Below are 25290 nucleotides of genomic sequence, written 5' to 3'. Positions count from 1 at the left end.
TTTGCAATTTCTGTGGACAGTTTTCTTTTATTTTGGTTATATATGATAGTTATTTTGCCATCTGCAATAAACAAACTTAATTTCTTTTAAGACGATGTCCGTTTAACCCCTTGTACGTTTATTCTGCTCTCGGTGGAAAACGGGACTTGACAGTAATTACAAATTTTTAATAACAGAAAGGAATATCAGTGAAACATTTATTCAAAATTTGGTAAAATGCAAGAAGAAACTTACAACAACAACAAAGCTTCAAATCGAGTTATTTAAAACAAATATTATTCCTATTTCATAAACTGTAAAATGAGTTCTGCATTTGTTCGTCGGTCTGAATAAAGGCCGACGGATAAATGCAGAACTCTTTCCTTAAAGGAATTATTCCCCGATATATATAACTCGTAAGAAAAGTATACATTTAATATTGCCGGCATGAAGTTTATTCTTACGTATTATTTATTCTTAAGTATTCTTATTATTTTATTCTTAAAGCATGTTTAAAACTAAAATGTAGAGATTTTGCTTAAGAAGTATATCAGCGTACTATTTTAAACTTTCATGCGTTCGAAAACTATAAATTATTGAATAAGCAGCAAAGCTTTAATATATTATTTGTGGTTTTGTATAACAAATACCTTCCGTTCTTTATCATATCAAACCAAGAGAATTCCTAGCTTCTGTTTACAAAAATTGTAAAATTTCAATTCCGCTGGGACTGATTTAAATACAAATCTGGAAAAATATATCTGTTATATCCATAATTTCTATATTTTGTTATCTATATACTTTCAAAATGTATTAGTTAGATATAACAATGGTTTTGTATCCAAGATTGTAAGTGTACCTATATGTTTCAGATTTTATTAAATATAAAGAAATTTAAAGAAGAAGTTTAAACTATTAATTTGTGTATCATGTACTAGACTTTCTCATCTGTGCCGTAGTTCCGTTTTATTGAAATGTTCCGTATGTACGTTTACTCAGATACGATACGTTACCATAGAGTACAGATTTTTGAAATGCATATTATAAACTGGAAATGAATGATAGTTTTCCAGTATTTTACAGAACCTTTGTGTTAGAACTGATGAAATTTATAGTTTTAAAGCGTGAACTGTAAATGTTCATGTTAAAATCTAAAATTCTTAATTTAAAAGTGTTATAAAGATTATAGAGCAACAGCGAGTGGTAAAAATTCAATTTACTTTAAAATTGTTAAAAAGGGTGTATTACCTAATTATCGTCAACGTAAATGATTGTCTATTATCATCTAAAGATTATCATGCAAGGAAACGGGTTCCTAAGCTTAATTAATTCAATGCCTATTGTCTTAGTGTTTGTATAAAATAGTAAAACCGATTGCATATTCCTTCAAAATAAATTACTTTTTGATTAAAATTTTTAATGGTTGGTACTATAGCTGAAGACGTTTAATGAAACTCTGAAGTGGGTTTATTTTTAATGCAAGTAATTCCATGTTATTAGGAATCTGATGAATTAATTTCATTTGTTTCATTTTAAATGCCCTGAGTTCTAAGTGTTACTTCCTTTATTTTACAATAGTTAATTTCTCCCTGATCAGTGTTTAATCAGCAAGCATCTAGACATTTGAGGAAAAAAATTCTGTTAATACTTTCAGTTTTTTTTTTTTTTTTTTTTTTTAAATATACGTTTCAGCTGCAATAGTAAGAAAAAAATTCCCGCCCTATGACTGATGTGTCACTCCTTTGCATCAAGTGCATTAAAATCATAAAATGTTTTAATTATTTTCACATGAAACGATATTTGTTTATTACTTAGAAATTTCCTTCTTTTCACTCATAAAAAGCGCTGTTAAAACTTGAGTTATTTTAATCCTTATTAATCTGCAAAAGTTCAACCATATACTATACTGTGAACACTTTAACGATTTTCTTACAAACGTGTGAGTTAACATTCCTTGTGTGATCTAATACAATGTAAAATAAACTTGTATTTCGTAATAAAAGCACACATTCTTACATTACGATAATGCATTGTATTTAAGTTACGTTGAAAGCAGCAGTAAACTATAATACGATTACACTATTCCGTGATTCCATTTCGTGATCTAAAATAAAACTAGCATACATTACAGGAAACTAGTTTTTTTACGAATATAGTATCGAAGAAAAGTTTTTAAAAATTTAGTATTAGATGGAGACATACAATTTTATCGCGTAACAGTTTTCCTCTCTGTCATTTACTTTAAATTAATATTGTCCTCAAAGCCTATGAATAATGCGAAAGATACGATATTCGAAAGTACGAATCTTTGCGCTTTTTTCTTCTTACGAATCTTTTCAATCTTATACTAAAATACCGTAAACTCCAAATAATTCTGGAAAGCTTAAAACTCTGGAATGATTACTCTTATTGACGTTAAAAGGAAGAGTTTAAAAAGAAGACACCGCATTAAAATTTCAGTGGACCTGAATTAAAAGTATCATTATCTATGCTAATTCCTGAAATAATCCTCTCTGCTTTACACCTGTTTTGATTTAAAAAAGTCTGCAAAAATGTAAAATATTAGTTGTTACTCATTTATTTCGTTAATTAATGTTAAGAAAATGAATTTCAAGATTTAAGAGTTTTAATTTTGTACATTAGTATTAAATTTTATTTATAACTTGTTAATAATATAGGCACATGTTTATAGATAGTATTATTAAATTTGCCATTTATTAAATGCATATTTACAGCTTTATTTTGGCTAATAACTATAATATTCTTTCCTCTTCGTCCTTCATATTCTCACACGATGGATTCTACATATTCGAGATTTGAGGCTTTTCAGTATTTACATTCGAAACATTTTAGGCACGCCATACCTCTGCTTTAAATAAAACAAATTATGAAGTCCTTTTAGGTCAGTGTAAGAACTTAACCCATCTATAGAAATGTGATATAAAACATATTATTTCCAAAAATATACTTTTCATATTTTGCATTATATACCGAAACTTTTGCAACACAATTTGGTTAACGATTTTCTCCCTTTTGTAACGTGGATAGGAACCAGTGTTCTATAGAAAGAACTCCGCATCTCTCCCCTTAGTCAGTCAAAATATCGGGAGGGAAAATTTAAATGCATTTACAATTCGAAGACGAAAATGTGTGTCGTGCGAATGGGCATTGAAGCTCTTAATACTTTAATTCTCGTTTTTATTCCAGAAAAATTGTGGACAATAATCACGTTTTTGCTTTTTGAAAATGATTAAAATAAGTATTTCTTGTTTTAGAGGTTTTTTAGAGGTGTTCAAGCAGTGTATGTTCGTTTATATTTCAGTAGCACATATTTTAAAGCCATTTGAGTCATATTCGGGCATGCTATGGAATTGATCTTATGTTAATTTAGATCTCAAGCCCTGATTGACTCTTTTCCGTAAAACTGGCTAAAGAACATTCATCAAAACTTGCCTGATTTTAGGGAAAGGAACATTTCATGCAGGCTGGAAGACGTCCGTATATGCCTTGCGTATATAATGGCTTGAGGAGTGGGGGAATAGAAAACCTTCCAAATATGTAAGTATTTTTACCCTTTCGATCAAAGCCAAATGATATGCAGCACTTGCTGGGGGAGTTTTGAAGATTAAAATCAACAAACTTATAATACAAATTTAATAATTGTTGTTAAAAAGGAATAAATGATTCGTTGATTAGATTGATAAGTTACCGGGTGGTAGACACAAACACAGCCTCAGGGTTGACATCTGTGCCATCGCTTACAGAAGCAAAAGATTAGCACTTTAAGACTACAATTACTTACTTAAGAAGTGCAAAATGTTTGCATGACTTTCGAGAGTCTCTTGTCAGTAGATTGCCTTATGAACCTGTTAGGGAACAAATGAACTTTGATTTTATTTATTTAGGAATTGGGATTTTCCGTTAAGTAACAATAGATCAATGCAGCCTGAATGTTGTAGCAAAAAATGACCACATCGGGTTAATTCAAGAAGAAAATAAACTGAAAAATGTTTTAAATAAAAACAATAGCTGAACTGTCAATGCTATTGTTTTTTATTTAACAAACCAGAGGCAGATTTATGGGGGCACGCAATTCGCAATCGTGAAAGGCCCTGCATTGCCAAAAGCTCAGATGAGATGGGCCCCTCTCTTCATAAATAAACCCCTGGTTTAAACCCTGCTTCGTATTATATTATGATTGATAATACATTTTAAATAATAGGACCGGTTTTAACTAAACATCACTTAAAAAATACATTCAAGCAAAGCTTTCATATACATGAATGTACGTGAATCAACAAACTAAACCATAAATACTATTTCAAGTACACGAAGATACTGTTTCTCGTATTTCTAATATTCGTTATTTCTCAACAAAAACATTCGACACGAATTAAGTTAATATTCCTATATGAATAAAATAATTTAAATTCGGAACATTAGGCTTAAATCAAAATGCATTTTTTGTAGCATTTTTCCTACTTGCTTGCAACATTTAATCCTTTAATCTTTTCTCTCTCTTTTAATAAAACAAAGAATATTTTGATAAATTTGTTTAAAGGATTATATGCTTAAAAATAAAATTTCTTGAATTCATTATGTAACAGACTCATTGGTTAACAAAATAAAAGCAGTGAAATCCTACTTAACTTAAATCCGGCTTAAAACGGCTGGAGACAAAACAATTAAGGAATTTTGGAGTTGTGGGAGACTGAATGAGCATATCAAGCGGGCAAGAATAAGCAGTCATCTTCCAGTTTTATTAAAACAACCTTTTCTTCACTGTTGCAATTGGAAAATATTAATGCATCTACAATAAAATAAAGGGAACAGTTTCTATTAGTGTGAATCTGAGCGTATCGTAAAGCATAGATGAAAAATCTCATAGCTTCAAAATTTGTCTTTTTCTTTTCTCTAATGGTGTGTCATATGCACGCATCTGAAATCTCCTCCCTCTCCACTACCACCTGTCCATGACATTCGATTTGAAGCTTTTTCATTTAATGTTGTAGCGGTTTTCTAAACGACCGAACAAATCTTCATAAAATTTCATTCTTTGTGCCATAAGAAACATTGGAAAATAATCTTCAAAAATAAGTTTATTCCAGATCTCTAACTTTGTTTATCGATTTTAGAAAATTTTCCAAATGTAATCCATTTTTTCTATAATTATATGTATTATTTCGAAGTTTGAACATCGAAAATATTTATGCTTTCATAAAATATAAAAATACATACTACAATATATAAAAAAATTTAATAATTTCATAAAATATAAATACTATTCTCCTCTTTTTTTTTAAGCCAAACAGGAGCCGTCAGGTTAATTCGCTGATTACTAGTAGTTCGATCAGGGTTCAAATCTCAGTCAGCAGACTGGACGAATGGGTGTTTTGATGTGTTTCCACATGATTAATGTAAATATTATGCAATCTCACTTTAAAGTCCTCCACGAAGTCATCGCTTTACTTAGGCAGACATCCCTCTTTTGTTTTGCCAGGTCCAAATAACCTAATATATCCTCCAATAAATTAGCAAAATCTTCATCCGCTAATAATCAATTTTGGCTTTATTGATCAAGAGTGTTGTGCAGAGGCAACGGATTTATTCTTCCTCCAACTTAATTTTAAATTACTATATCAATGGTCCATGAAAGATGAAAATTGTCCAGAATGACGTTTAATAGTATTCTAGCTTAAAAAAGGAGTATCATAATGAACAGGAAATCAAAATATCTCGTAATATCCTATAAATAATCATATTTTCACTTTCAGAAATATTTTCTCAGATATTGTGTGCTTTCGGGGCATGTGAAACTCACTGGAGGTTTTAAACCTGCAGATGCATCAATTGATTGGACCTTTTTTATTATGGCTCGGAAAGGGTTAAAGTGGCATAACTTCCAGAACCGGAAGCATATTAATCAAATATTATAAAATTTTGCTTTAAGAAGCACATTACGTGTACTACCCTGACTACCAATAAGTATTTGGACACCTGTGATAGAAAAGAAAAACTAACTTTATTCAAAATCAATAGTTGGTAGAGCCTCCACGAGAGGTAATTACAGCGTGGACCCTCCAGGGCATACTTTCCACAAGTCTTTGTATGACAGCTAGTGGTATTTTCTTCCACTCGGCTTGGAGAAGACATAGAAGTTCCTTCACCGATTTTGCACGGGTAGTGCACCCCTGAATTTGGGGATGCAATTCGTCCCAGAGATTCTCGATAGGGTTCAGGTCTGGACTCTGGGCAGGCCAGTCCATTCGATGAACTCCATTGGCACCATACCAAGACTTGGTTAACGTCGAAACATGACAACTGACATTGTCGTTCTGAAAGTAACAGAGATCCAACCCGTAAAACTGCCACAACGTAGGAAGCACATTGTCATCCAAAATAGTGCAGTAGGCATCGGAGTTGAGCTTACCATGAATGGGGACCAAGAGTCCCAGCCCATACTAGGAGAAACACCCCCAGACCATAATTCCACCTCCGCCGAACTTGACTGTTGGCACAATGCATTCTGGCAGGAGACGTTCTTCAGGTAGACGCCAGACCCAGACCCAGACACTGCCATCCGAACGGTAAAGGGTGAACCTTGATTCGTCACTCCTCAGAATCCGTTTCCACTGAACTGCGGTCCAATTTCGATGTGCTTTGCACCACATTAACCGAGCAGCGCGGTTGGACTTTGTGATCAAAGGCTTATGGGCAGCAACACGACCATGAAAACCAAGCAGATGTGCTTCCTTACGGATAGTATTCATTGAAACAATACTTCCGGATGCCTGTTGAAACTCCTCGCGGATGAGGGCCATCGGTTGGGTGCGGTTCTTCCGAATTTCTCCGGACAGCACTCGTCGGTCTCTATCTCCCAGTTTCTTTGGTCTGCCGACTCGGGGCACATTCCGACAATCACCGCTCACCTTCCACTTCTTAATCACATAGGCCACTGTCGATTTTGGGTACTTCAGATCGTTAGATATGTCCCTTAAGGGTCGGCCACATTTGTGATACCCGATAATTATACCTTTCTCGAAATCAGAGAGCTCCGAACTGCGAGGCATCTTGCATGCGACTAAAGCCGATGTTGTTTTCTACACGATGTATACCGACGGAGTCCGTGACGTACCTTAGGACCGCAGATATCGTCATTTGCATTAGGTGTCCAAATACTTATTGGTAGTCAGTGTATATCACAAATGATTTTTTTGTCATTCTATTAGAAAATACGTCAGTAGTGAACCTCTGATAGTTACATTGTTCGAGAAGAGGACTTTTGAAACTAAATGAGTGGAATACTGTGAGCTTCTGTGAGTTTTATGTTTTCCATAAGTTGCGACGTTTGATGTCATTATGAATAATTTTCATCTCGTTTTTCCCAATTCATATTCAGAATATGGAAATGCTTTCATAATATTGTTACAAATTTCGTATATATGTAATTAATTTTGTAAAATTATACGTGAAATTGTATTTTTCTATAATGTAACATGAAACGTTTAAAGAGACGAAGCTTTGCCAGAAAAATAAGATTACAGGGGCAAGTCTATTGAACATTGAGGTAAATGGCTATCTCGCTAAACTAGAGAGATATGGCCAAGATGGCAATGGTTTTGGCGATTAACCTTTGCTGGCAAATTTTTCAAGCAATCTCCAAACCAGGCTATCGTTCGGGGACATTTTGGTCTAGTCCCTGTATAACTAATTTATAGTGTAACTGAATATCCCTATATGTAACTATAACCGTTTCCGGCCCTTATATCTAATTATATCCCTTCCAGTAATTTCGAGAAATGGAAGATATTAGAGATTTCTTGGCGGCCCGGCAAGATATATAAGCACAGAGAGAGCATCATTTCTCAGTTAAATGAGACCCTTGTCAAAATACAGGAAAAGGTACCCCGCCATTGAACAATCGTCTAGCAAATGGAAAATCAGCATTCAACCTGACAAATCAAAAATTCTGCTGGTTATGATATACCGCAAAACGACAGCTATCACGAAAGACTTTAAGGCTGTTTAGTACCCTAGTTCTCAGATTGGACAGCGGCAGTTATCTGGGGGTTACCTTTAATAAGCCATTCATCTGGTCCATTCACGTGGTCAAAGTGTGTGGAAAAGCGTACGGAATAATGTTAATACTTTTCTCCCACTGCTTAAAAATGGTCAACTTTCTATCAATTTTTGAAGAGAAGAATTTACATCTGGACCTGCCGCCTTGACTACTGCTAGCGAAACTTCAGGTGTTTTAAAATAAGGCTCTTTGAATTATCACAGGTGCCCCATACTTAAATGAGGAACAGAAGCCTGCATTCGGATCTAAAAACAGAATCAATCACTTCAATAATAGAATCAATCACAATCCATATAATCAAAGACTTCACTGAGCAGATTAATGGAAGATTTTATAAGGAACTTTAAGAAATAACCCAGCAAATTTCACAGAAATCCTGGAGTACAATATTTCCTAGGAAGATAGATTTTTTATGCCCAATGCTGCTCATTTACTAAATACTATAATGAACAATCAGGCTGATCAATGAGAAAGAAGAATTCCTTAGTACTTTTGCTATTCAGTTTCGTATTGTGTCTTTGCAAATGCTTGAATTCTGAAAGACTACCAGCATCGACACCGACCAGTTTCCAGCCCTCCCGATCTTCAATTTAGAAGAAAAGGGCTTCAATCTGTTCTCTCCTCGTCAGGTGCTTATCTCTTATGGAGAATTTTCTTTATGGTCGTATCACAGGTCAGGCCCTAATGGGACTCTCTCAATAACTAGCAAAAGTAAGGAAAACTATCACCTGCTGCAGACCAATATACCGACCAAGTATCAATGTATCAACGTCATCAGTTCAGAGCTACCTTTGGAGTATTGAGATCTCCTTGAGAGCTTCTCCTTTTAGATGTGCTTTGCATTGTGTCGTGTTTAACGTTCTTAGTAGATTGAAGTGTAACTACTGATTGCGCTATGTGATACTGATAACAACTGTACGAGCGCTTTTGTGGAAAGTTCCAGAACTTTAAAGTGTTTCGTTTGGGAAAATAAAATTTATCAAGCTATCATCGCTTCTGTGCGCATTCTATCCATTGCGAAACCGTACACACGCCACAATGCATTTTAATACTAAACGTTTAAGGACAAATAAACTATTCACGTATTGTACGTGCAATAATTAAGGAAATTACATTGTAGTTTCATGTTGTTTTACGTTTCATTGATTAAGAGTTGTAATATACGTAAACTGATATATGTGACTCATCCAGTGGTGAAGTAACGAAGCTACTCATTAGCTATATGAGGAGGGATAATGAAAAATTTAAGCTTTGTTTTAAAAAAATGCGTATTTTAGAGCCTTTGCGTGGTTTTTCTTAACAATGTTATATAACTTAATGTCTAACTTAAATTACAGAAAACATTTCCTATGCTTTATGCGAAGTAATTCCCCCCCCCCCCATTTGTTTCGATAAAGCTAAGATCTACTAGTTTTCTGAAGCGTTATAATTCTGTTTATGTAATGTTTCAAAAATAATTATGTTTCATTCTCGACAAATGTGCAAAGTATTAAGATAGAGCTATAGATATACTCATAATATACTCATGTGATTTATTTAATAAGGAACGATATCCGGATTTTTATGACACAGTTCGTCTTTTCTTGCCCCCTCCCAAAAAAAAACACTTTTTTTTTGGTATTATTAACTAGACAGCCAATCCATTGCGTATTGAAGTTCGAATTAATAAAGAAAGAAAGTAACTCTTTTTTTCTTTAGTTTTGGGAACGAAATCACTCAAAAGGTATGTCGCTAAAAATTTCCCATTTTTAAATGAAAAAAATGTTTTATCTAGAAATACAGTTTCATGCATTGCTTGTCAAGAAAAATTACAGGGAATTATGATTAAATATGCTAATTTTCTTCTGTGTCTTTCTGAATTCTTTTTTTATTATTATAAAAAAAGCAGTTAACACTCTTATTCCATTTCTGTTTTCTTACATTTTTGGCGTATGCTAATCTGTCCAAATAATATTTCAAATTTCAAGGATTTTTGGACTTTTTTTTGAACTTCTGTAGTCCAATTATCGCAACTCGCTTGTGGGAAGTCTCTTCAAATTTTAAAACTCTAATTAGCAAATATGGGAACAAAGAAACCACACAAGCACACATTCATAAGTTCGGTAGAAGACGGAAATTAAATTTTAATTTTTTACTCGAACGTAACAACCAATTAATCTGCGCAAATATTAGCAACACGCTTGAGAGCTATTCACCTCCAAAATTCTGCGGAGATTAACTTAATTGCATACTCTGTTCGACTTTCTGAAATAATATTACGGCGACAAAGTGGTCTACTTCTAATACGAGAAAGTATACTATCTCAGTTGCTATTTATTTGTGCAAGCAGCCGACTCGATTTCCCATCAGCTATCTCACGCTCCAGTAAACATAGATTCCCTTCGGGCAGCAGCAGCCTTCTTCCTCTCCCACCCTCGTAATCCCCCTTTACAGAGAGTGGGAGTTATTTGCTGTCTACATCGTTATTTGCTGTACGCGTAAAACTACTGAGTTGCGAGGAAATCATGGAGGACTGGAATTTTGAAGTATTTAGATTCTGTGTGGCAGAAGCGCTTTCAACAAGTTCGCCCTCAGGCAGAATATTAAATTGCACTTGCAGTATTTATTATTTTGCAAGATCTTTGCAGTTTGAAACAGAGATTAAATTCAATGAATCAGATATGCTTTTAACCAAAGGCACATAGTTTTATTATATTAAGTTACTTTGTTTCATAGAGTCATACATTGTTTCTATTTTTTTGCTACATGCTTTATGCTGATATCGAAACCTAGCGAATAAACACAGTGAACGGAGTGTAGCATTTTCGAATACCGACATTTCCCGTACGGTTACATATATGTGAGTCAATTTTTTTAAAACACTGTGTACAGTATAAAAGAATTTTACTTAAATTTTTTGTGGTTCGGTTTAAATTGCGCAAAAGTGTTTTACAAACCCAAAATAACATTAAACTTCTTTTCAATATCCGAAATTTTAGAAAAAAGAACGCTTTTTACAATATTTGTAGGGTTTCTCTTTGTTAACTAACCTTTTATTAAAATTTTTATCTTTCCTGAACTCCTCAACTTCCCCTCGCATTTCCTTCCCAAGATGTAAATTTAAAATTAAGTGATGTAAGTATTTAAACGGGTGCATCTTGAAATTTATTCACAGTGTGTATTCGCTAGCAAGCGCAGGTTTCCTTGCTGATCTTGCTTTTATTTTTACTACAACAACAAACGAAAATAGTGAAGTAAAGCCAATCATTCCAGCCGGGTTGCGACTCAATATACAACAGGAATTACATGATGCACCTACTGTCGGTCACTTAGACATTCGAAAAATGGTACAAAGAGTGCACGAGGCGGTTTTTTTTCCCGCAACTTCAAAGAGTGGTAACGGATTATGTCAGGTCCTGACATACATGCCAGTTAGTTAACGAGGTAAATTACAGCCCGGCCGGGTATCTAAACAGTATAAAAGCTACTTTTCCAAATTAAATAATTGGGATAGATTTATTGGGCCCATTTCCAAAAATTGAAAGAAAAAAAAAAAAAAAAAAAAAAAAAAAAGATATTTAATTGTTATTGTCTATACTTTCTCGAAGTGGGTAGAAATAATCCCCCTTAAAAGAGACTCAGCGAAAATTGTATCCGATTCATTTCTAAATAAATATATCCTAAAATATGGTGCACCAATTAGGGTAATATCAGATAACAGACTCCAATTTATTAGCCAAATTTTCGAAGAGCTCGTGCAGGGCTTGGCATTCGCCACCTACAGATGGTCCCTTACAGACCGCAGCCAAATATTGACGAGCGATTAAATAGGAACATTGTTAAAATCATACATAGCTATGTAAGAACGTACCACCAACGCTGGGATGATTGCGTAAATGAGTTGGCTTATGCCCTGAGAACGGTAAAGCACGATCCCACGGGAAAAACGCCTTGTGAATTATTTTTGGGGAGAAAAATAATTACCCCCTTAGACAAACTGTTCTTTGTCCGGAAAAAGGAGGCATAATTTAAACTAAATGATATTCAGAAGACAATTAACGACTAATAAGAAACTCAGCCAGATAAAAAAAATATATTATGACAAAAAAGACAAAATTTTGATATAAAACCAGAAAATAAAGTTCTTAAACTGAAACATCCGTTGTCTTGCACCCCACTAGAAAAAGTGTCCAAATTTTGCCCTAGATTTCGAGGGCCCGTACATAATGGAACTTATTTCTGGTTCGGTTTCGTACTTGCCAATGTGGATAAAGTCAAGAAATACTATGATCGTAAAGATATGCCTGTTTTAAAAGATGTTTTGCAGGAAGCATAAAACACAGATGAAGGGCCTTCAACTTCGAAAAGGGTTTTGCCAGGAACAAAAAGGAAAGAATCCAGAGTGGTGGAGCCGGCAGGAAAGAAACGTCGACATGATGAGCTAAGACGTATTTAACAAACGAAAACTGGAACCAGCGCAAGAAAGGAAGACCCTGTATAAAATTTAACAACCGGCGAACGGGGAGACAAAGGCAATTAAGACATCAGAGATCCCGAATCTGGTCACCATAGAAGGAGGGCAAGGGCAAGACGCCAATGCAAGTCCACAACGGAAACGCCGAATAGAAGAGAAACATTTCAAGAGTAAGAAACTGAGAAACCAAGGAGTTCCAACGACTGATCAGCCAAGAGTTTCCCGGCCAGACTAAGAAATTTCTTCGGCCACAGCTCGCAAGCGTCCATTGCCTCTATATGTGGTTAAGCGCCAAAAGAAGATGGCATGTGAAAGGAGAACAGGTGTGAAACGCAATCAGCCGGTGACGGAGAGCAATGGGAATGGCCAGCCACGGCAGAGAATTAAGAGTCCAATAGATCAACAAAATCAAGTCTTGGGAAGAATTTCTAAAGGAAAGGTTGTTGGAATTCGCCAAACAAAAGATAAGTCAAAATTATTCTATTTAAGTTTATTTTAAAGCTAGTTCTAAGTTGGTTGAAAATATTTATTTCTCTTTTGCCTCGGTAGAGGACAATCTTATTTAATGAAACAAGAATCTTTTTCTATTCTTTTGTATTAAGCAAGTAGCTTAAAATTTTGTATTAAGCAGGTAGCTTTATATGTTGTATGAAGCAAGAAACTTTAGCAAATAACCTTGGCTGATTTAGAACGAAATGTTAACTTTAGTCGTAGAGACTGTTTCAGGAATTGTTCGTGTTTTCAAGAAACAATTTCGATACTCAAAAACTTTAGAAAATTGTTTTATATAATTAAATTGAGTTTGTTTTCATCTAAGTAAAGTAAGAGAATATTTATGTAAAAATGTTTGAATTGTTAAATACTTGTTGGAAGAAGCTTTTCTATTCTTTTGTAAAGGTAACAAAACTAACAAAAAGGTGTTAAAGGTATAAAAGGTATAAGTATTTTGCATGCTTGAAAAAATGTGCTATGAATGAAAGAGTAGCGTACGTTAGTTGTGAATTGTACTAAAATAAGTAAATTTAATTTAGAATGAATGTAAAGTAAATGTTAGGCTCTCCAGCCAACACTAAATTAATGTTCAGTAGCGTTAACACTTCAGGCCAAGAACTGATTGTAGGGTGTTTTTCTCAGCTGTGGGTGGTCTAGTTCTAACAAGTAGACGTGGGATAATTGGTAGTGTTGTACTCATTCTACATGAAGCACGCTCGCACATGCAGTACACCATGCTGGAGAGCAAGTGATGAGTCTTAATGTGGATAGAAAGAATGAAATGAATAAATGCAACTCCATTTAAAAAAGTCTGAACTGGTTAAAATGTTAAAAGTGGTGGAAATGTAAATTCTGTGAAATAAGTTCTAAATTATTTTCCTTTCAGATACCTGGAGGGAGACAAGACAAGAAAATTTAATGAAGAATTGTATGGTTGTGCCACGTTTATCGTCTGTAAAATTTTAATTTAGTCAAGATGCAGATTGTAGTTTGTAAAGGTTGACTCACATTTACATTCAGAATATAAATATCCTACCCAGGCTCTTAAAGCCTTGTTATGCGATAGTTAAATTCTGGCGAGGGAAGGTGTAGGGTTTCCTTTAGTTAACTAACATTTTATTCAAAATTTTGTTATCTTTCCTGAACTCCTCAACTTCCCCTCGCATTTCCTTGCCAGGACGTAAACTTAAAGTTAAGTGAAGTGAGTATTTAAAAGGGTGAATCTCTGAGTTGAATCAGAGCGCGGTTTCGCTAGCCAGAGCACGTTTCGTTGCTGATCTTGCTGTTACGCTAATACGCTCTTTGGCCATTCCGAACAATTGTCACGCCTGTTAGGTTTGTTGAGTAAACCTAAGTTAGCTGTAACTTAACGTGCTAATCCAGCATTATTCTATTTAGACTTGAACTGATTCCATATAATAACATTTAAGTTCCACCGCAAGTTGTCGGTGTTATTGTAAAGCACGAAGTACATACCTTTCTGTTCTTGGTTTAAAATAACAAAGGATTATTTTCACCATTCTTCTGTGCTGGTATTACTTTACGCTTGTGTGAGAATTCGCCAGGTTCATTTGTAGGATCGGGATTAGTTTATGTGGCCTAAGAAGGGCAAGATCTGAAATGTTTAATATACAAAAATATACTTAGAAGTTTAGTCTTAGAGGCAGGTACGCCCCAAATATCTTCGGCGCCCTCGTGCAAAATAGTTATAGGCGCCTTTTCTTTACGTTGTCTGTATTGAGCCAAAATTACCGCCCACTCCCCCACAGTTCAACGTTGAAATGTGTGACATTCTTTATGCTTGTTAGTATGTGGTACGTATTTTTTATTTGAGGTAAACAATAGGTACAAATACAAAAAATTTATGAAATTTTCTCGCACAGTGAAACAACAGTAAAGAACAGTGTTAAAGGTATAAAAGGTTTTTTTTCCAATGGCGTGCATTTGCCTATAACGACACTGCCCACTACTAAGGCTAAAAGTGTGGAGGCGCCTAATAGGCGGCCACCGTTACCTCCTATGAAAGGAAAGACAATTTTTACATCCATGCTTTCTCCGGGATGCATATAAGCGTTCTGTACCGCGCCACGCGCATAGGGAAAAATTCATCCTCGTGATTGGATACGGCTTCCGATGACATCATTTCCTCTACGCTTAGGAACGCCTTAACTTTGCTTGGGCTCAAATGTACACGTCCATACTGTTGTTTACATTTTGATAGCAGTACTGAAAATATTATTACCGTTAATGACGTGCGTTGCATTTTTGTTGCAGATTACACTTATTACGGCATTGTAGTATGGTGAAGTTAATATAAAAACGTAGTCCTTTTTTTTTTCATAGAGAGGAAGGTCAATATTTCTTCCAGTGCGCTAACTCCGTAAATGTGTATTAATATTAAATTCAGAGGTTTTAAATAAATGTATTCTTAACTTAAAAGCCTTCATCTTAAAGGTTTTGTGATTATTAATTCATTGTTTCATGTTCATTTAATATAGATTCTTTGTAGATGCAATCTCCGAAAGCATGAGACAAGTCAGTTTCCGCAAACAGCAAAAACGCTGGGAGCTAATATAATACACAGTAAATTCAGGATATTTGTAGTCAGTCTGAAAAAGTAACATTTATTTTTGAAGTTAGACTACTATAGATTTGGAACACAGAAACAGAGGTACATATGTATAAACTGAATATTTCCCATGAATATGTACTTTATGAATATTACCCATTTTTTAATGCGTAAAATCTTTTGTACCTTTGTATAAAAATAGTGATTATCAGAGAAGAAGGTAAACAGAATAAAGTGTGAAAGACATGGACATTAACATGAAAATAACATATACAATTGCGAAGGAAATATTTTTTGCAATGTGAAATGAACAGAATGCAACAAAGTTTCAATAATAATAATAATATACTGACTGGCATATATGTCTTTACATTTTAATCGAGATCGTCGTATAATCTAATGTGTTTTGTTTTTTGCACTAAATGTAAGAACTCAGTTATTTATATAATCTAAGCATTTAAGATTGCTTCTGATATTAGCGGCATCTTTGAAGGATTTTATAATTTTATTTTGTATAAATAGGATTCCATTTGCAGAAGGCTGCATGTCAATTTTTTCGTCTGGCATTATTATTCAAAGAATATAGATAATAATTTCACGCTTCCGCATCGCTCATGCGCGTCATTCAACGAAAACAAAACTCTAAAAATCACGCCACAAGAAAATGATGTCATCGGAAAATATGTCCAATGACAAGTACGGATTTTTCCATATGCGCGTGGCGCGGTACAGAATGCTTATATGCCTTCGGGATTCGAGCCCGGGCCCTTCCTTATTGCAGTCAGGCTCCCCTTACCACTATACCGTCTTGGCGGCAATAGTTATACATAAATGAAAAACAACGGAACCAATCCTGTAGAAATTGGACTTTTCTAGTTTCACTTTTGGCAAATGTATTAATAACATTTTCAATATCTAGCTGCTTTAAGATGTCAGACTGTACAGAAATGACTGCAAGCTTTTCTAACCGTTCCTGGTTCTAGAGATCATAAGTAATCCTTAATTAACTTTAATTTAGAAAACGATCTCTTGGCTGTAGCTACAGAAGTTGGTTAACAACATGTGTAATGCAATCATAATGTTCCGGAATGAGTGGGTTAAGTTATTTATTGTAATTTAATTGAGTGTTTCTACTATAGACATCAAACTTTTGCCTAAATTTTGCAGAAATTGTAATTAATATAGAAGTTCTGTTCCGTCAACATCATTTTCGGTTCGATTTTTGTCAGTGAAAAATTCTTCAAGCTTTTTACGAGAATTAAATTGATCTTGGTCAGAACGCTTGCCAAAATCCTTAATATTCCACAAAAATTTGAAAACATCAGAATGACAGGATAACAGCGCAAAGCTTTCATTTACAAATGAAAAGAACGATGTTCAGCATTCCAAAAAAAGTTAAATTGAATTTCAATTTTTGGTTTACAATTGGCTGATTTTTACTTTCGTAAGAATTTTTTATTTTTTATTTTTCATGGCCTTAAAATTTCTGGACCCACGTATCTGTTATCTTATTTCTGAAACTACTGTCGTAGTTCAGTATATCTAAATATCGTCGATGCTAAAAATAAACTATCATTTAGCACTGAAATATTTCCTTCTTTCAGACGCCAGAAATGTTCGGCACCTAGTAAAATGTTTATCCCGACGTTAACGGGACAAGCATCCGACAGTTCCAAAACCCGTTCTAGCCATAAATTCATTAATGTTTTGAAACCCGACAGGTCTTTGAAAGGAACTAGATGAAATCAATTCTGTCCCAGTCGCTTCCACGATAAGGCAGCGATCACCGTTCTTATTTTTTTATTTTTAGACTATATACGTCAAATTCTTGTGACTTAACATGCTGATTTCCAAACGAAAAAACGGACAATTTTCTGTTCGGTTATTTCGACTTGCAATTCCAAATCGCGAGCTAATTTGTGGGTAATGAAATTTCTTTCGCTACCCTAGTCTATTATCAATCTTATGATTCTCGATTTATATTTATTTTGAGCAACAACAGAACATGTCTGTAAAAGCACACTATTTTCAAGTATTATAGTGAGAAGTAGATAGATTTAGGATAGTGATTTAGGCTTATTGTATGAGTGGTTTTTGTTCTAAATGACGGCTATTGGAAATATATGAGTGATGACAATGATCTGCTACATCCTACCAAATTTGGAGTTCCGCTTCCTCCACTAGTATGGAAAGACCTCTGCGATCATGCAAATACATTCCTTTCCTCTGAAGGCTCTGGTATCGTTTTTATTGTAAAGAAAGATGTGTATGTTTCAAAACAAAATGTCAACTGTGATATAATTATATTATTGCAAAGATTAATTTAAAGAAAATATTTTAGATTTGAATTCGTTCCGAAACGTGTTCTGTCGAGTAAAGGACATTTATGTAAATTGGACTGAAAATATTCCGAAATATGTGCTGTTGTGAAGGAAACTCTTATTTCCAAAACTCTGTATGTTATGAAAAAGCAGTTAGTTGGTCATACACATTTTCAATGTGAATATACTGGTCATCCAAACCGACAGATTTCCTGAACAGCAGGTCTCCTTGTGTAAGTGCATTGAAACATTTATTTGTGACAAAATCGCAGAATTTTTTATGTTTTTAGAGGGCAAAGAAAGCTTTAAACAGTCAGCTAGGACATGAATGCTTATGAACAAACCGTGCTGAAAAATGTGAAAATTATTCTGACCGGGCTTTGTTTGCAGTTAATTGTATTCAGACAGCAAACGACTTTATTCATTAAAATGAATACAATAAAAAGTTTAGTAAACTAGCTGTTATTGCTGACTTTTTGAAGTAGTTAATATAAATGTTGTACTGACTAATGTTCAAAGTTTCTGAATATATGAAGAAACTGATTTGTTTATGGATTTATTGAATAGTTCCTTTTGAAAAAAAATTAAAAAATAATAAATGCCATTTTAAAATCTTTTTTTTTTAATTGTTTTGTGTGTAAGGAAATTTTTTGGTTGAAACATTTTGCATAAGTTTTTAGTGGCTCCTAGTTTTCTGTCTGAATATTTTACTAATAGAAAATAATTAAAATATTTTTGAAAGCGCATCGTAAAATTACTAAATAAGTAGAAATGCTGTATAAATGAATATTAGTGTGCTTTTCGATCATAATAATAACTGTTGCTATGGACGCAGATCGGATTCAGACATAACGAGATCCTCAAATTCCTGAAGTTTCGGTGTTGTTTCCGCTTTACGTGCTTTAAGAAGTCGCCTGAAAACAAAACACATACAAAAATGATTGTAAACCAAGGCTTCTTAAAGTGTGCACAAGCCTTAGCGCAAAGTTACCAGAATCAAAGTAATCAATCATAAACGGCTTAAATGAGCAATTGCAGTCGGATTTAGTGGATATGCGAGGCCCGGTGGCGCAGTGGCTAGCGCATCGCGCAGCAGCACCACAGGTCCTGGGCCCGATTCCCGGGCTGGACAAGGTTGACTCAGCCTTTCATACCTTGGGTCGACAAAATGAGTACCAAGTTCGCTTGGGGACTAAACACTGGGGGTCCTGTGACAAGCTGACCATTTGTTCAGGGCATATGCTTACGCACCCCGGGGCCCACGGTTAAGAAAACATATTTCGGGCACTGCAGGCCTTGGCCCATTAAGTCTGTTACGACACTGAGTTTAGTTTTTTTTTAGTTTAATGGGTATGCAATTCCTGGCTTCTTTTAATCAGGGGCACAAATATTTTTACTGACCTGTATAGGTACTACTTCCAAAAACGATTGGGCAAACCCTCTGAAAGATAAAACATCTGTGTCTACCAAATCTGTTTTCGAAAAGATATTTTCGGAGCGTAGACCCGAATCTTTACAGACAGATACAGGAAAGAGGAAACTTCAAGATTTTTTGAAAAAGAAAAACATTCATTTTTCCCCGGATCTAGATAAAACGACGGAATGATCTAGATGTGTGTGTGATTATGGCAAAGCCTCGAGGGCTATCTGCCTAAGAGGAGGGATGCCTTCGTGGAGGACTTTCTAAGGGAAACTGGCTCGTATACACGTTACACATGGGGGAAACCACGAAAACACCCATGCAGCCAGCCCGTTCGCGGGATTCGAACCTCGGACCGAACTACCAGTGTTCAGCGACTTTACCGCTCGGCCGCTGGTGGGCGAATGATCTAGATGAAAAGGCGGAAACTACTTTTTCTGATATTCACTTAATATGCAGTTACATTTTATCTCTTCCCTAAAGCAGATCCTGCATAAGTTAGTGCAAACAGTGTTCCAATATTGCAGCGTATTACTTCAAATCACTCACAGAAGTAAATTTTGGAATTAATTGGAATAAATTGCTGTAATCCTCGCAGCATTTTAAATCAATAGTTATATAATCCAAGTTCTTATATTTCTTATCAGAAAGGTAATGGAATACGGATAAATATCTACGATGCCGCAAAACAGTTAATCAGTAGGCGTAATACATTAAAAAAATAAAGCATTAATATTGAAGAATAAACGTATTACGTCAAGCGGGCAGCACATTAAATTTTTCATGCACTTTATAGCAGATGCATTCCCTATTGTTTGAAATTTCCTTCTTTCAGACGGTAGCTTTCTTAAAACTGCATCTGCTGATTCAAATAATCACACATACTTTCACTTAAACACAAATTGCGAAAAGAGTGATAGAAAATGTGTACTTATAGGATACCAGAATGCGTTTTACTGCAGTTAAATGAGGTATTTTAAAGAATAAGCTTCTTAATGCGCTTAGCTATTTCGTACTGATGTTGTGAAACGTTGTAAATTAACTGTACTTAGAACATGTTCCGGTTTCAAGTTGGGCAATCTGTACTAGAAATGTAAATGCGATTAATTTATATTATGACTTAAGGAATTAAATTTCGAGTAAGACTGGAGGTATATTACACATCAGTTCGTAAAAATAGGAAAAATCAAACTTCTGCCCCCCAGGTCGGAAAAATATTCAAATATTTTTGTTTTATTCAAGAAAATAGTATAAATGTTGGTGCTAAATATGGACAGAAATAAAATTAGATTCCAAGGGAAAAGAAATAAGCACTAGAAGAAATAATATGAAATATAGGGACCGGAACATAATATAAATTAGAAGCCAAAGAATAATATTAATGACATGGAATAGTATAAGTAAGAAAAGAGGATTAGCAAATTTAGAAGGGGACGGGTAATAGAGAAAGAAAAGATGTACGATGAGACAGGTGAGAAAAATTGATGTTCCCTAAACTAAATCAATTAAAGCAAAAGTCAAAGATTTTTAAGGAAAAAAAATATTATTAAATTTTGAAAATGAGAAATTAGTTATAAGAATGAAATTATGATTTTAACTCATGAATTACATATAATGTCCAAAAATGATTATTTTAGATTCTTAAAAATTATTATACTCTGAAAGAGTTGTTATCATAAATATTACCATTTTAAACAAAGTTTTAATTTCTGAATCTATACAAAAGAAATCATTGTTTCAGATTCATCTTTAACACATAGTAAAAATTTTGCTTTAAGAAAGTAATTTCATGAAATCTTATTCATCTAATAAAGATTGCCGAAGTACCAAGCATATTCTAAAGAAAATAACCAGATAAAGTTCTCTCTTTTCTGTTGTATCAACACATTTCGCTATATCTGCTGACAAATAAGGCTCTTTGTCGTTATTGTCAGATAAGCCTCTCTGACCATTTCTTCTCGAGAGCTCCTTCTTAGCTCTCTTCCTTGAGCTTCCACGACAGAACTCTCATTTCTCTTACTGGAAGTACTTTACTGAAATGAATATACGAAGATACATTGGTGTTATACATAAATTGATATGCATTTATAACAACGCATGGAATCGAAGTATTATTAACACAGAACCCGCATCGCTTTACCTTTCAAAATGAAGGGAAAAAATGTGTAAACTTGATAAGGATAGCAGTCAGCACAAAAACCTCTTCCTTCGGATTTAAAGACTGGATATATATAGATATTAGACATCAGGCGAAAAAAAAGTGCTCTTTGAGAAAGGATATGAACAAAACTGGACAAGAGAAAAATTTACAATCTAAGAAATTACTCGCAAATTCCTGTTGTCTACAAACTGAAGCTCTAGCATGAAAATTTATACAAAGGGTCTTTTACAAAGTGAAACTTCGAACTGTTTCGGTCTTTTATCCCGTAGGAAAACTTTTGAAAAAGAGGAAACTTCGTGGGAAAGTGGGATATTTTTTGAAATGTCAGGGTTACGCCGAAAGCTTCAATGCTTTTGTGGACTATGTTATGATGATATAACTTGTAGAGACATTAGGTATTTTTGGAAGCAGGAAAGATGAAAAATTAGCAATGCCTTCACCGGTAATCGAACCGCGGACCTCTGGAATGCACGCCCAGCGTGCAGACCACCACACCATGAAGGCATGCCAAGAAGGGGGGAGAAATATAAATTCCATGCACGTCTTTCCAAACAACAAAATATCACAATTTACCGCTCAACCTTTTATTCCGATTGATTTAAATAGACAGCAGGAATTATCTCTTGTGGACTTTATTTACCCTCACATATGATATAACGTCCGAAAAGACAACAATTTAAGACTAATGATTTAAATAAAGACAGTAGGAATCCTCTCTTGTGGATCTTATTTACCCTTACATATGGCATAACGTCCGAAAAGACAACAATTTATTTGGATTTGATTTGGGTGGGGGAAAATTGGAAGGTAGAAGAGTTCCTCCAGGATGTTATAAAACGGTACCAAATTTATTAAAAGTCATAAACATAGCCTCCCATAAAAATTAGATTGAATTCATTTACTATCCTGTGACGGAAAAAAGTGACCGATAAGAGAGACGAAAACTCCAGTCATTCTTCAAGAAGGATTAGCTGAACTTCTAGAATTTGAGCCCGGTGTTTTCAAAGAAATAGAGCAAACTCCTTTTGTAGCCAACCCAAAATTATCTTTTCCTATCATGTATGTGTAATTTGATCTCGTAGAGTAGAATCATTAATTTTTTTTTAAGCAGTAGAAGTGAAAAATGTGCATTGCCCTAGCCGGAACTCGAAATCGCGACCTCTCGAATACATGCCGACTATGCTTCCAGTAACACCATAAAGGTATGCGAAAAAGAGGAAGAAAATACCTTACGTACATCCACTTTTAAAGTGGTGACTGGAGGATTAAGGGACTCAATCAGCAAATCCTAGTCGTGACGACTTATCGTCCACCACCTTTTAGTTCGGATGCCACTTGTAGAGTCATTAGGGTTTTTTTTTTTTTTTTTTTTTTTTTTTTTTTTTTTTTTTTTTAAGCAGACACTTGAAAAATGTGCAGTGCCGTTGCTATAACTCGAACCCTGGACCTCTCGAATACTTGTCGAGTATGCTTCTAGTTACACCACAAAGGCATACGGAAAGGTGGGAGAAAATACCTTATAATGCTTTAAAAAAATGACTGCTTAGAATTTACGCAGAATGTTGAGAATGTCTGCTTGTTGCATATACACTTAAAGATTTTTAGAGGTTTTCTGTAAAATATAAAAGCCAACGTTTTCTTAAAGGTCCTGCCATTTCAGAAGATTTAACTGCCCAAGTTAATTTACCTTTCTGCTTATCTTCTGAGAGTACCAACAAGTTCGAGGAAAACGTTTTTTGTTAAGAAATTCTCAACCTCTTTTTAAATGCAACGAAAAATGTAAATTTTGAAGAAGGATTACCTTCTAACTTTCAAACTCTTCAAAATGCTTTAAAATTATTAGAGACAATTTAGTGTCTGAACTAACAAGCGATTCTTTTTTAACTTTTTACAAAAGGAAGTTATCACTGAAACCTTTCAGTCATTTGTAATGTGTATGTTAATTTTATAATAGTTATTTTTAATTTTGAAACCCTTTCCTTTCAATTCTTGTTCCCCACTTACAATTCCCTACCAGAAGGAGTTTTTACGCTTTGAATGCAAATGAGTTACAAGTAATATTAAAAGGGAAGTTCAACTTACTTCGAAAGAAAATGCTTAGGAGTCCTTAGTGGCACGTGTTTGCCTTTTGCTTGCTTCATTCTTGAATCTACTACGCTCGGCCATATTGTACGTGCCTGCTTATAGGGCCAACTACGTTAGATAGTTGTGTCTAGCTTTGGCTAAGTCTAATTTAGTTAGTATTAGATTCGTTTCTTCTTTTCTTATTCTGATTTAAAAGCCCGAGTGGAGGCTTTCGTGTAAGCCCGAAAGGGAGCGAACTGTTATCATTTCTTTGAGTGAATAAAAGGGTATTTTAAACTTTCTTGAGTCTACGTTGTAAATGCTTGAACTCAGTGATAAGTCGCTACTTAGTTCACTAGCTTCCTCGACATTTTATCATAGAGAAAGTAGCGCCTAATATTACACATTTTTACAACGCAAAATTGTTTTCACCAAGGCAAAGAGATGAGAAATATTAATTTCAATTCCCATTAAATTATCTTATAGAGTTCAAAGTCAAATCATGCATTTAGCTAAACAAATGTTCCCGGGAAAAGTAAAGGCCTTTCAAGAAATTTTTCAGGAAACTACTTCAGTTACTTGTTGATTGATTTATGAACTGTAACAAACGAAAAGCTTCGTCTTCGCACGGGCATCTTTCCTGGCGATAAATGTTATTTCTACCAGCCCCGTTAATTCATTTAAGTTTGAGTCAACGAGTGGTTAACATATCTTCTCCAGTTATTATCGATTTCGAAGGCTTTCAATTGATGCTTCACAGTTACGTTGTAACATAATTAGCATTTTTCTCCCTGCATGAAGGTGATCGGAGTTTCTGGCAATTTTTACCTCCTCAACCTTGGAAACAAATATCACTCACTCAACAAAAGTGTTTTGCCTGGGTGACAAGAGATCGTCATCACATGAGATGGAATGTTACTGCATTACCTTAAACTCATCTTCGTATTATTTTGTAAAACCTTTCATCCATTTGCTCTGTCATACACGTCAAAGGAACTATTTTAAAGAAAGAACTATAATTACAAAAGAAACAAACTCGTATAGTACATTACATTAAACCTGGATTGTATGGAGCAATTCGAAGATGAACATTTGTGACAGATTCAACAGATCTTAAAAAAGGAAGTAGATGATGAAGAAAAATCCAAATTTTACATCACAGTTTTGCAAACGTATGCCCCTTTTCCTCGTGTTAATACTTCTGAAGAGCTGCCTAAACAACTTTCTGAGAAAGATGTGCAAAAGAAAATAATGCAAACAGTTCTCGTGAAACAGAGAAGAACGGCGCAGAAAATAACAAGATTTTCTAACAGAGAATCAGATTTCCTAGACACAGAATAAAGAAATAAATCTAGACGGTAGTGTGTTTGCTGGTTACGACATACAACTGATAAACATTCTGTTGAAGAATAGAATTCAAACATCTTTCACTTCGAAAGATTTAAAAATGTCGGAAGATTTTAATGATGAAAGATTTAAAACGATGAAAAATTTAAGATGGAAGATTTAAAAATGTTTAAAAATGTCAAAGTAAAAGTTTTGAGGAAGTTTTAACTTTTCTCAAAACTTTTATGAAAAATAATAAATGCAAAAACTCTGTGTGTTATGTCTGAAAGAAACTCATCTTCGAAACTGTGGCTGAAATTGTAATGAAATGTGTAACACTTTGAGATATGAATAAAAATAATGGCTGATCATTTGAGCTGCATTTTTTTCCTGATTAAGCTGGCATATGAAATATATTTAAAAAC

At 34.4% G+C, this 25290-nt stretch overlaps 2 protein-coding genes across 4 annotated transcripts in view; one reads left to right on the top strand and one right to left on the bottom strand.

Annotated features, from left to right (window-relative positions):
• LOC118186365 (uncharacterized) overlaps nucleotides 1-25290 on the top strand; it is a 205373-nt gene that overhangs the window by 49247 nt on the left and 130836 nt on the right. The window lies entirely within an intron of this gene.
• The window catches only part of LOC118185644 (uncharacterized), a 390931-nt gene that overhangs the window by 252706 nt on the left and 112935 nt on the right, over nucleotides 1-25290 (bottom strand). The gene's annotated exons all lie outside the window — the stretch shown is intronic.

This window comes from Stegodyphus dumicola, chromosome X1, assembly GCF_044657685.1.
Source record: "Stegodyphus dumicola isolate Sdum_Otavi_A_Nest chromosome X1, ASM4465768v1".
Classification (NCBI taxonomy): Eukaryota; Metazoa; Arthropoda; class Arachnida; order Araneae; family Eresidae; genus Stegodyphus; species Stegodyphus dumicola.
Note: the sequence above shows the minus strand (reverse complement) of the source record. Positions and strands in the feature narration are given on the sequence as shown.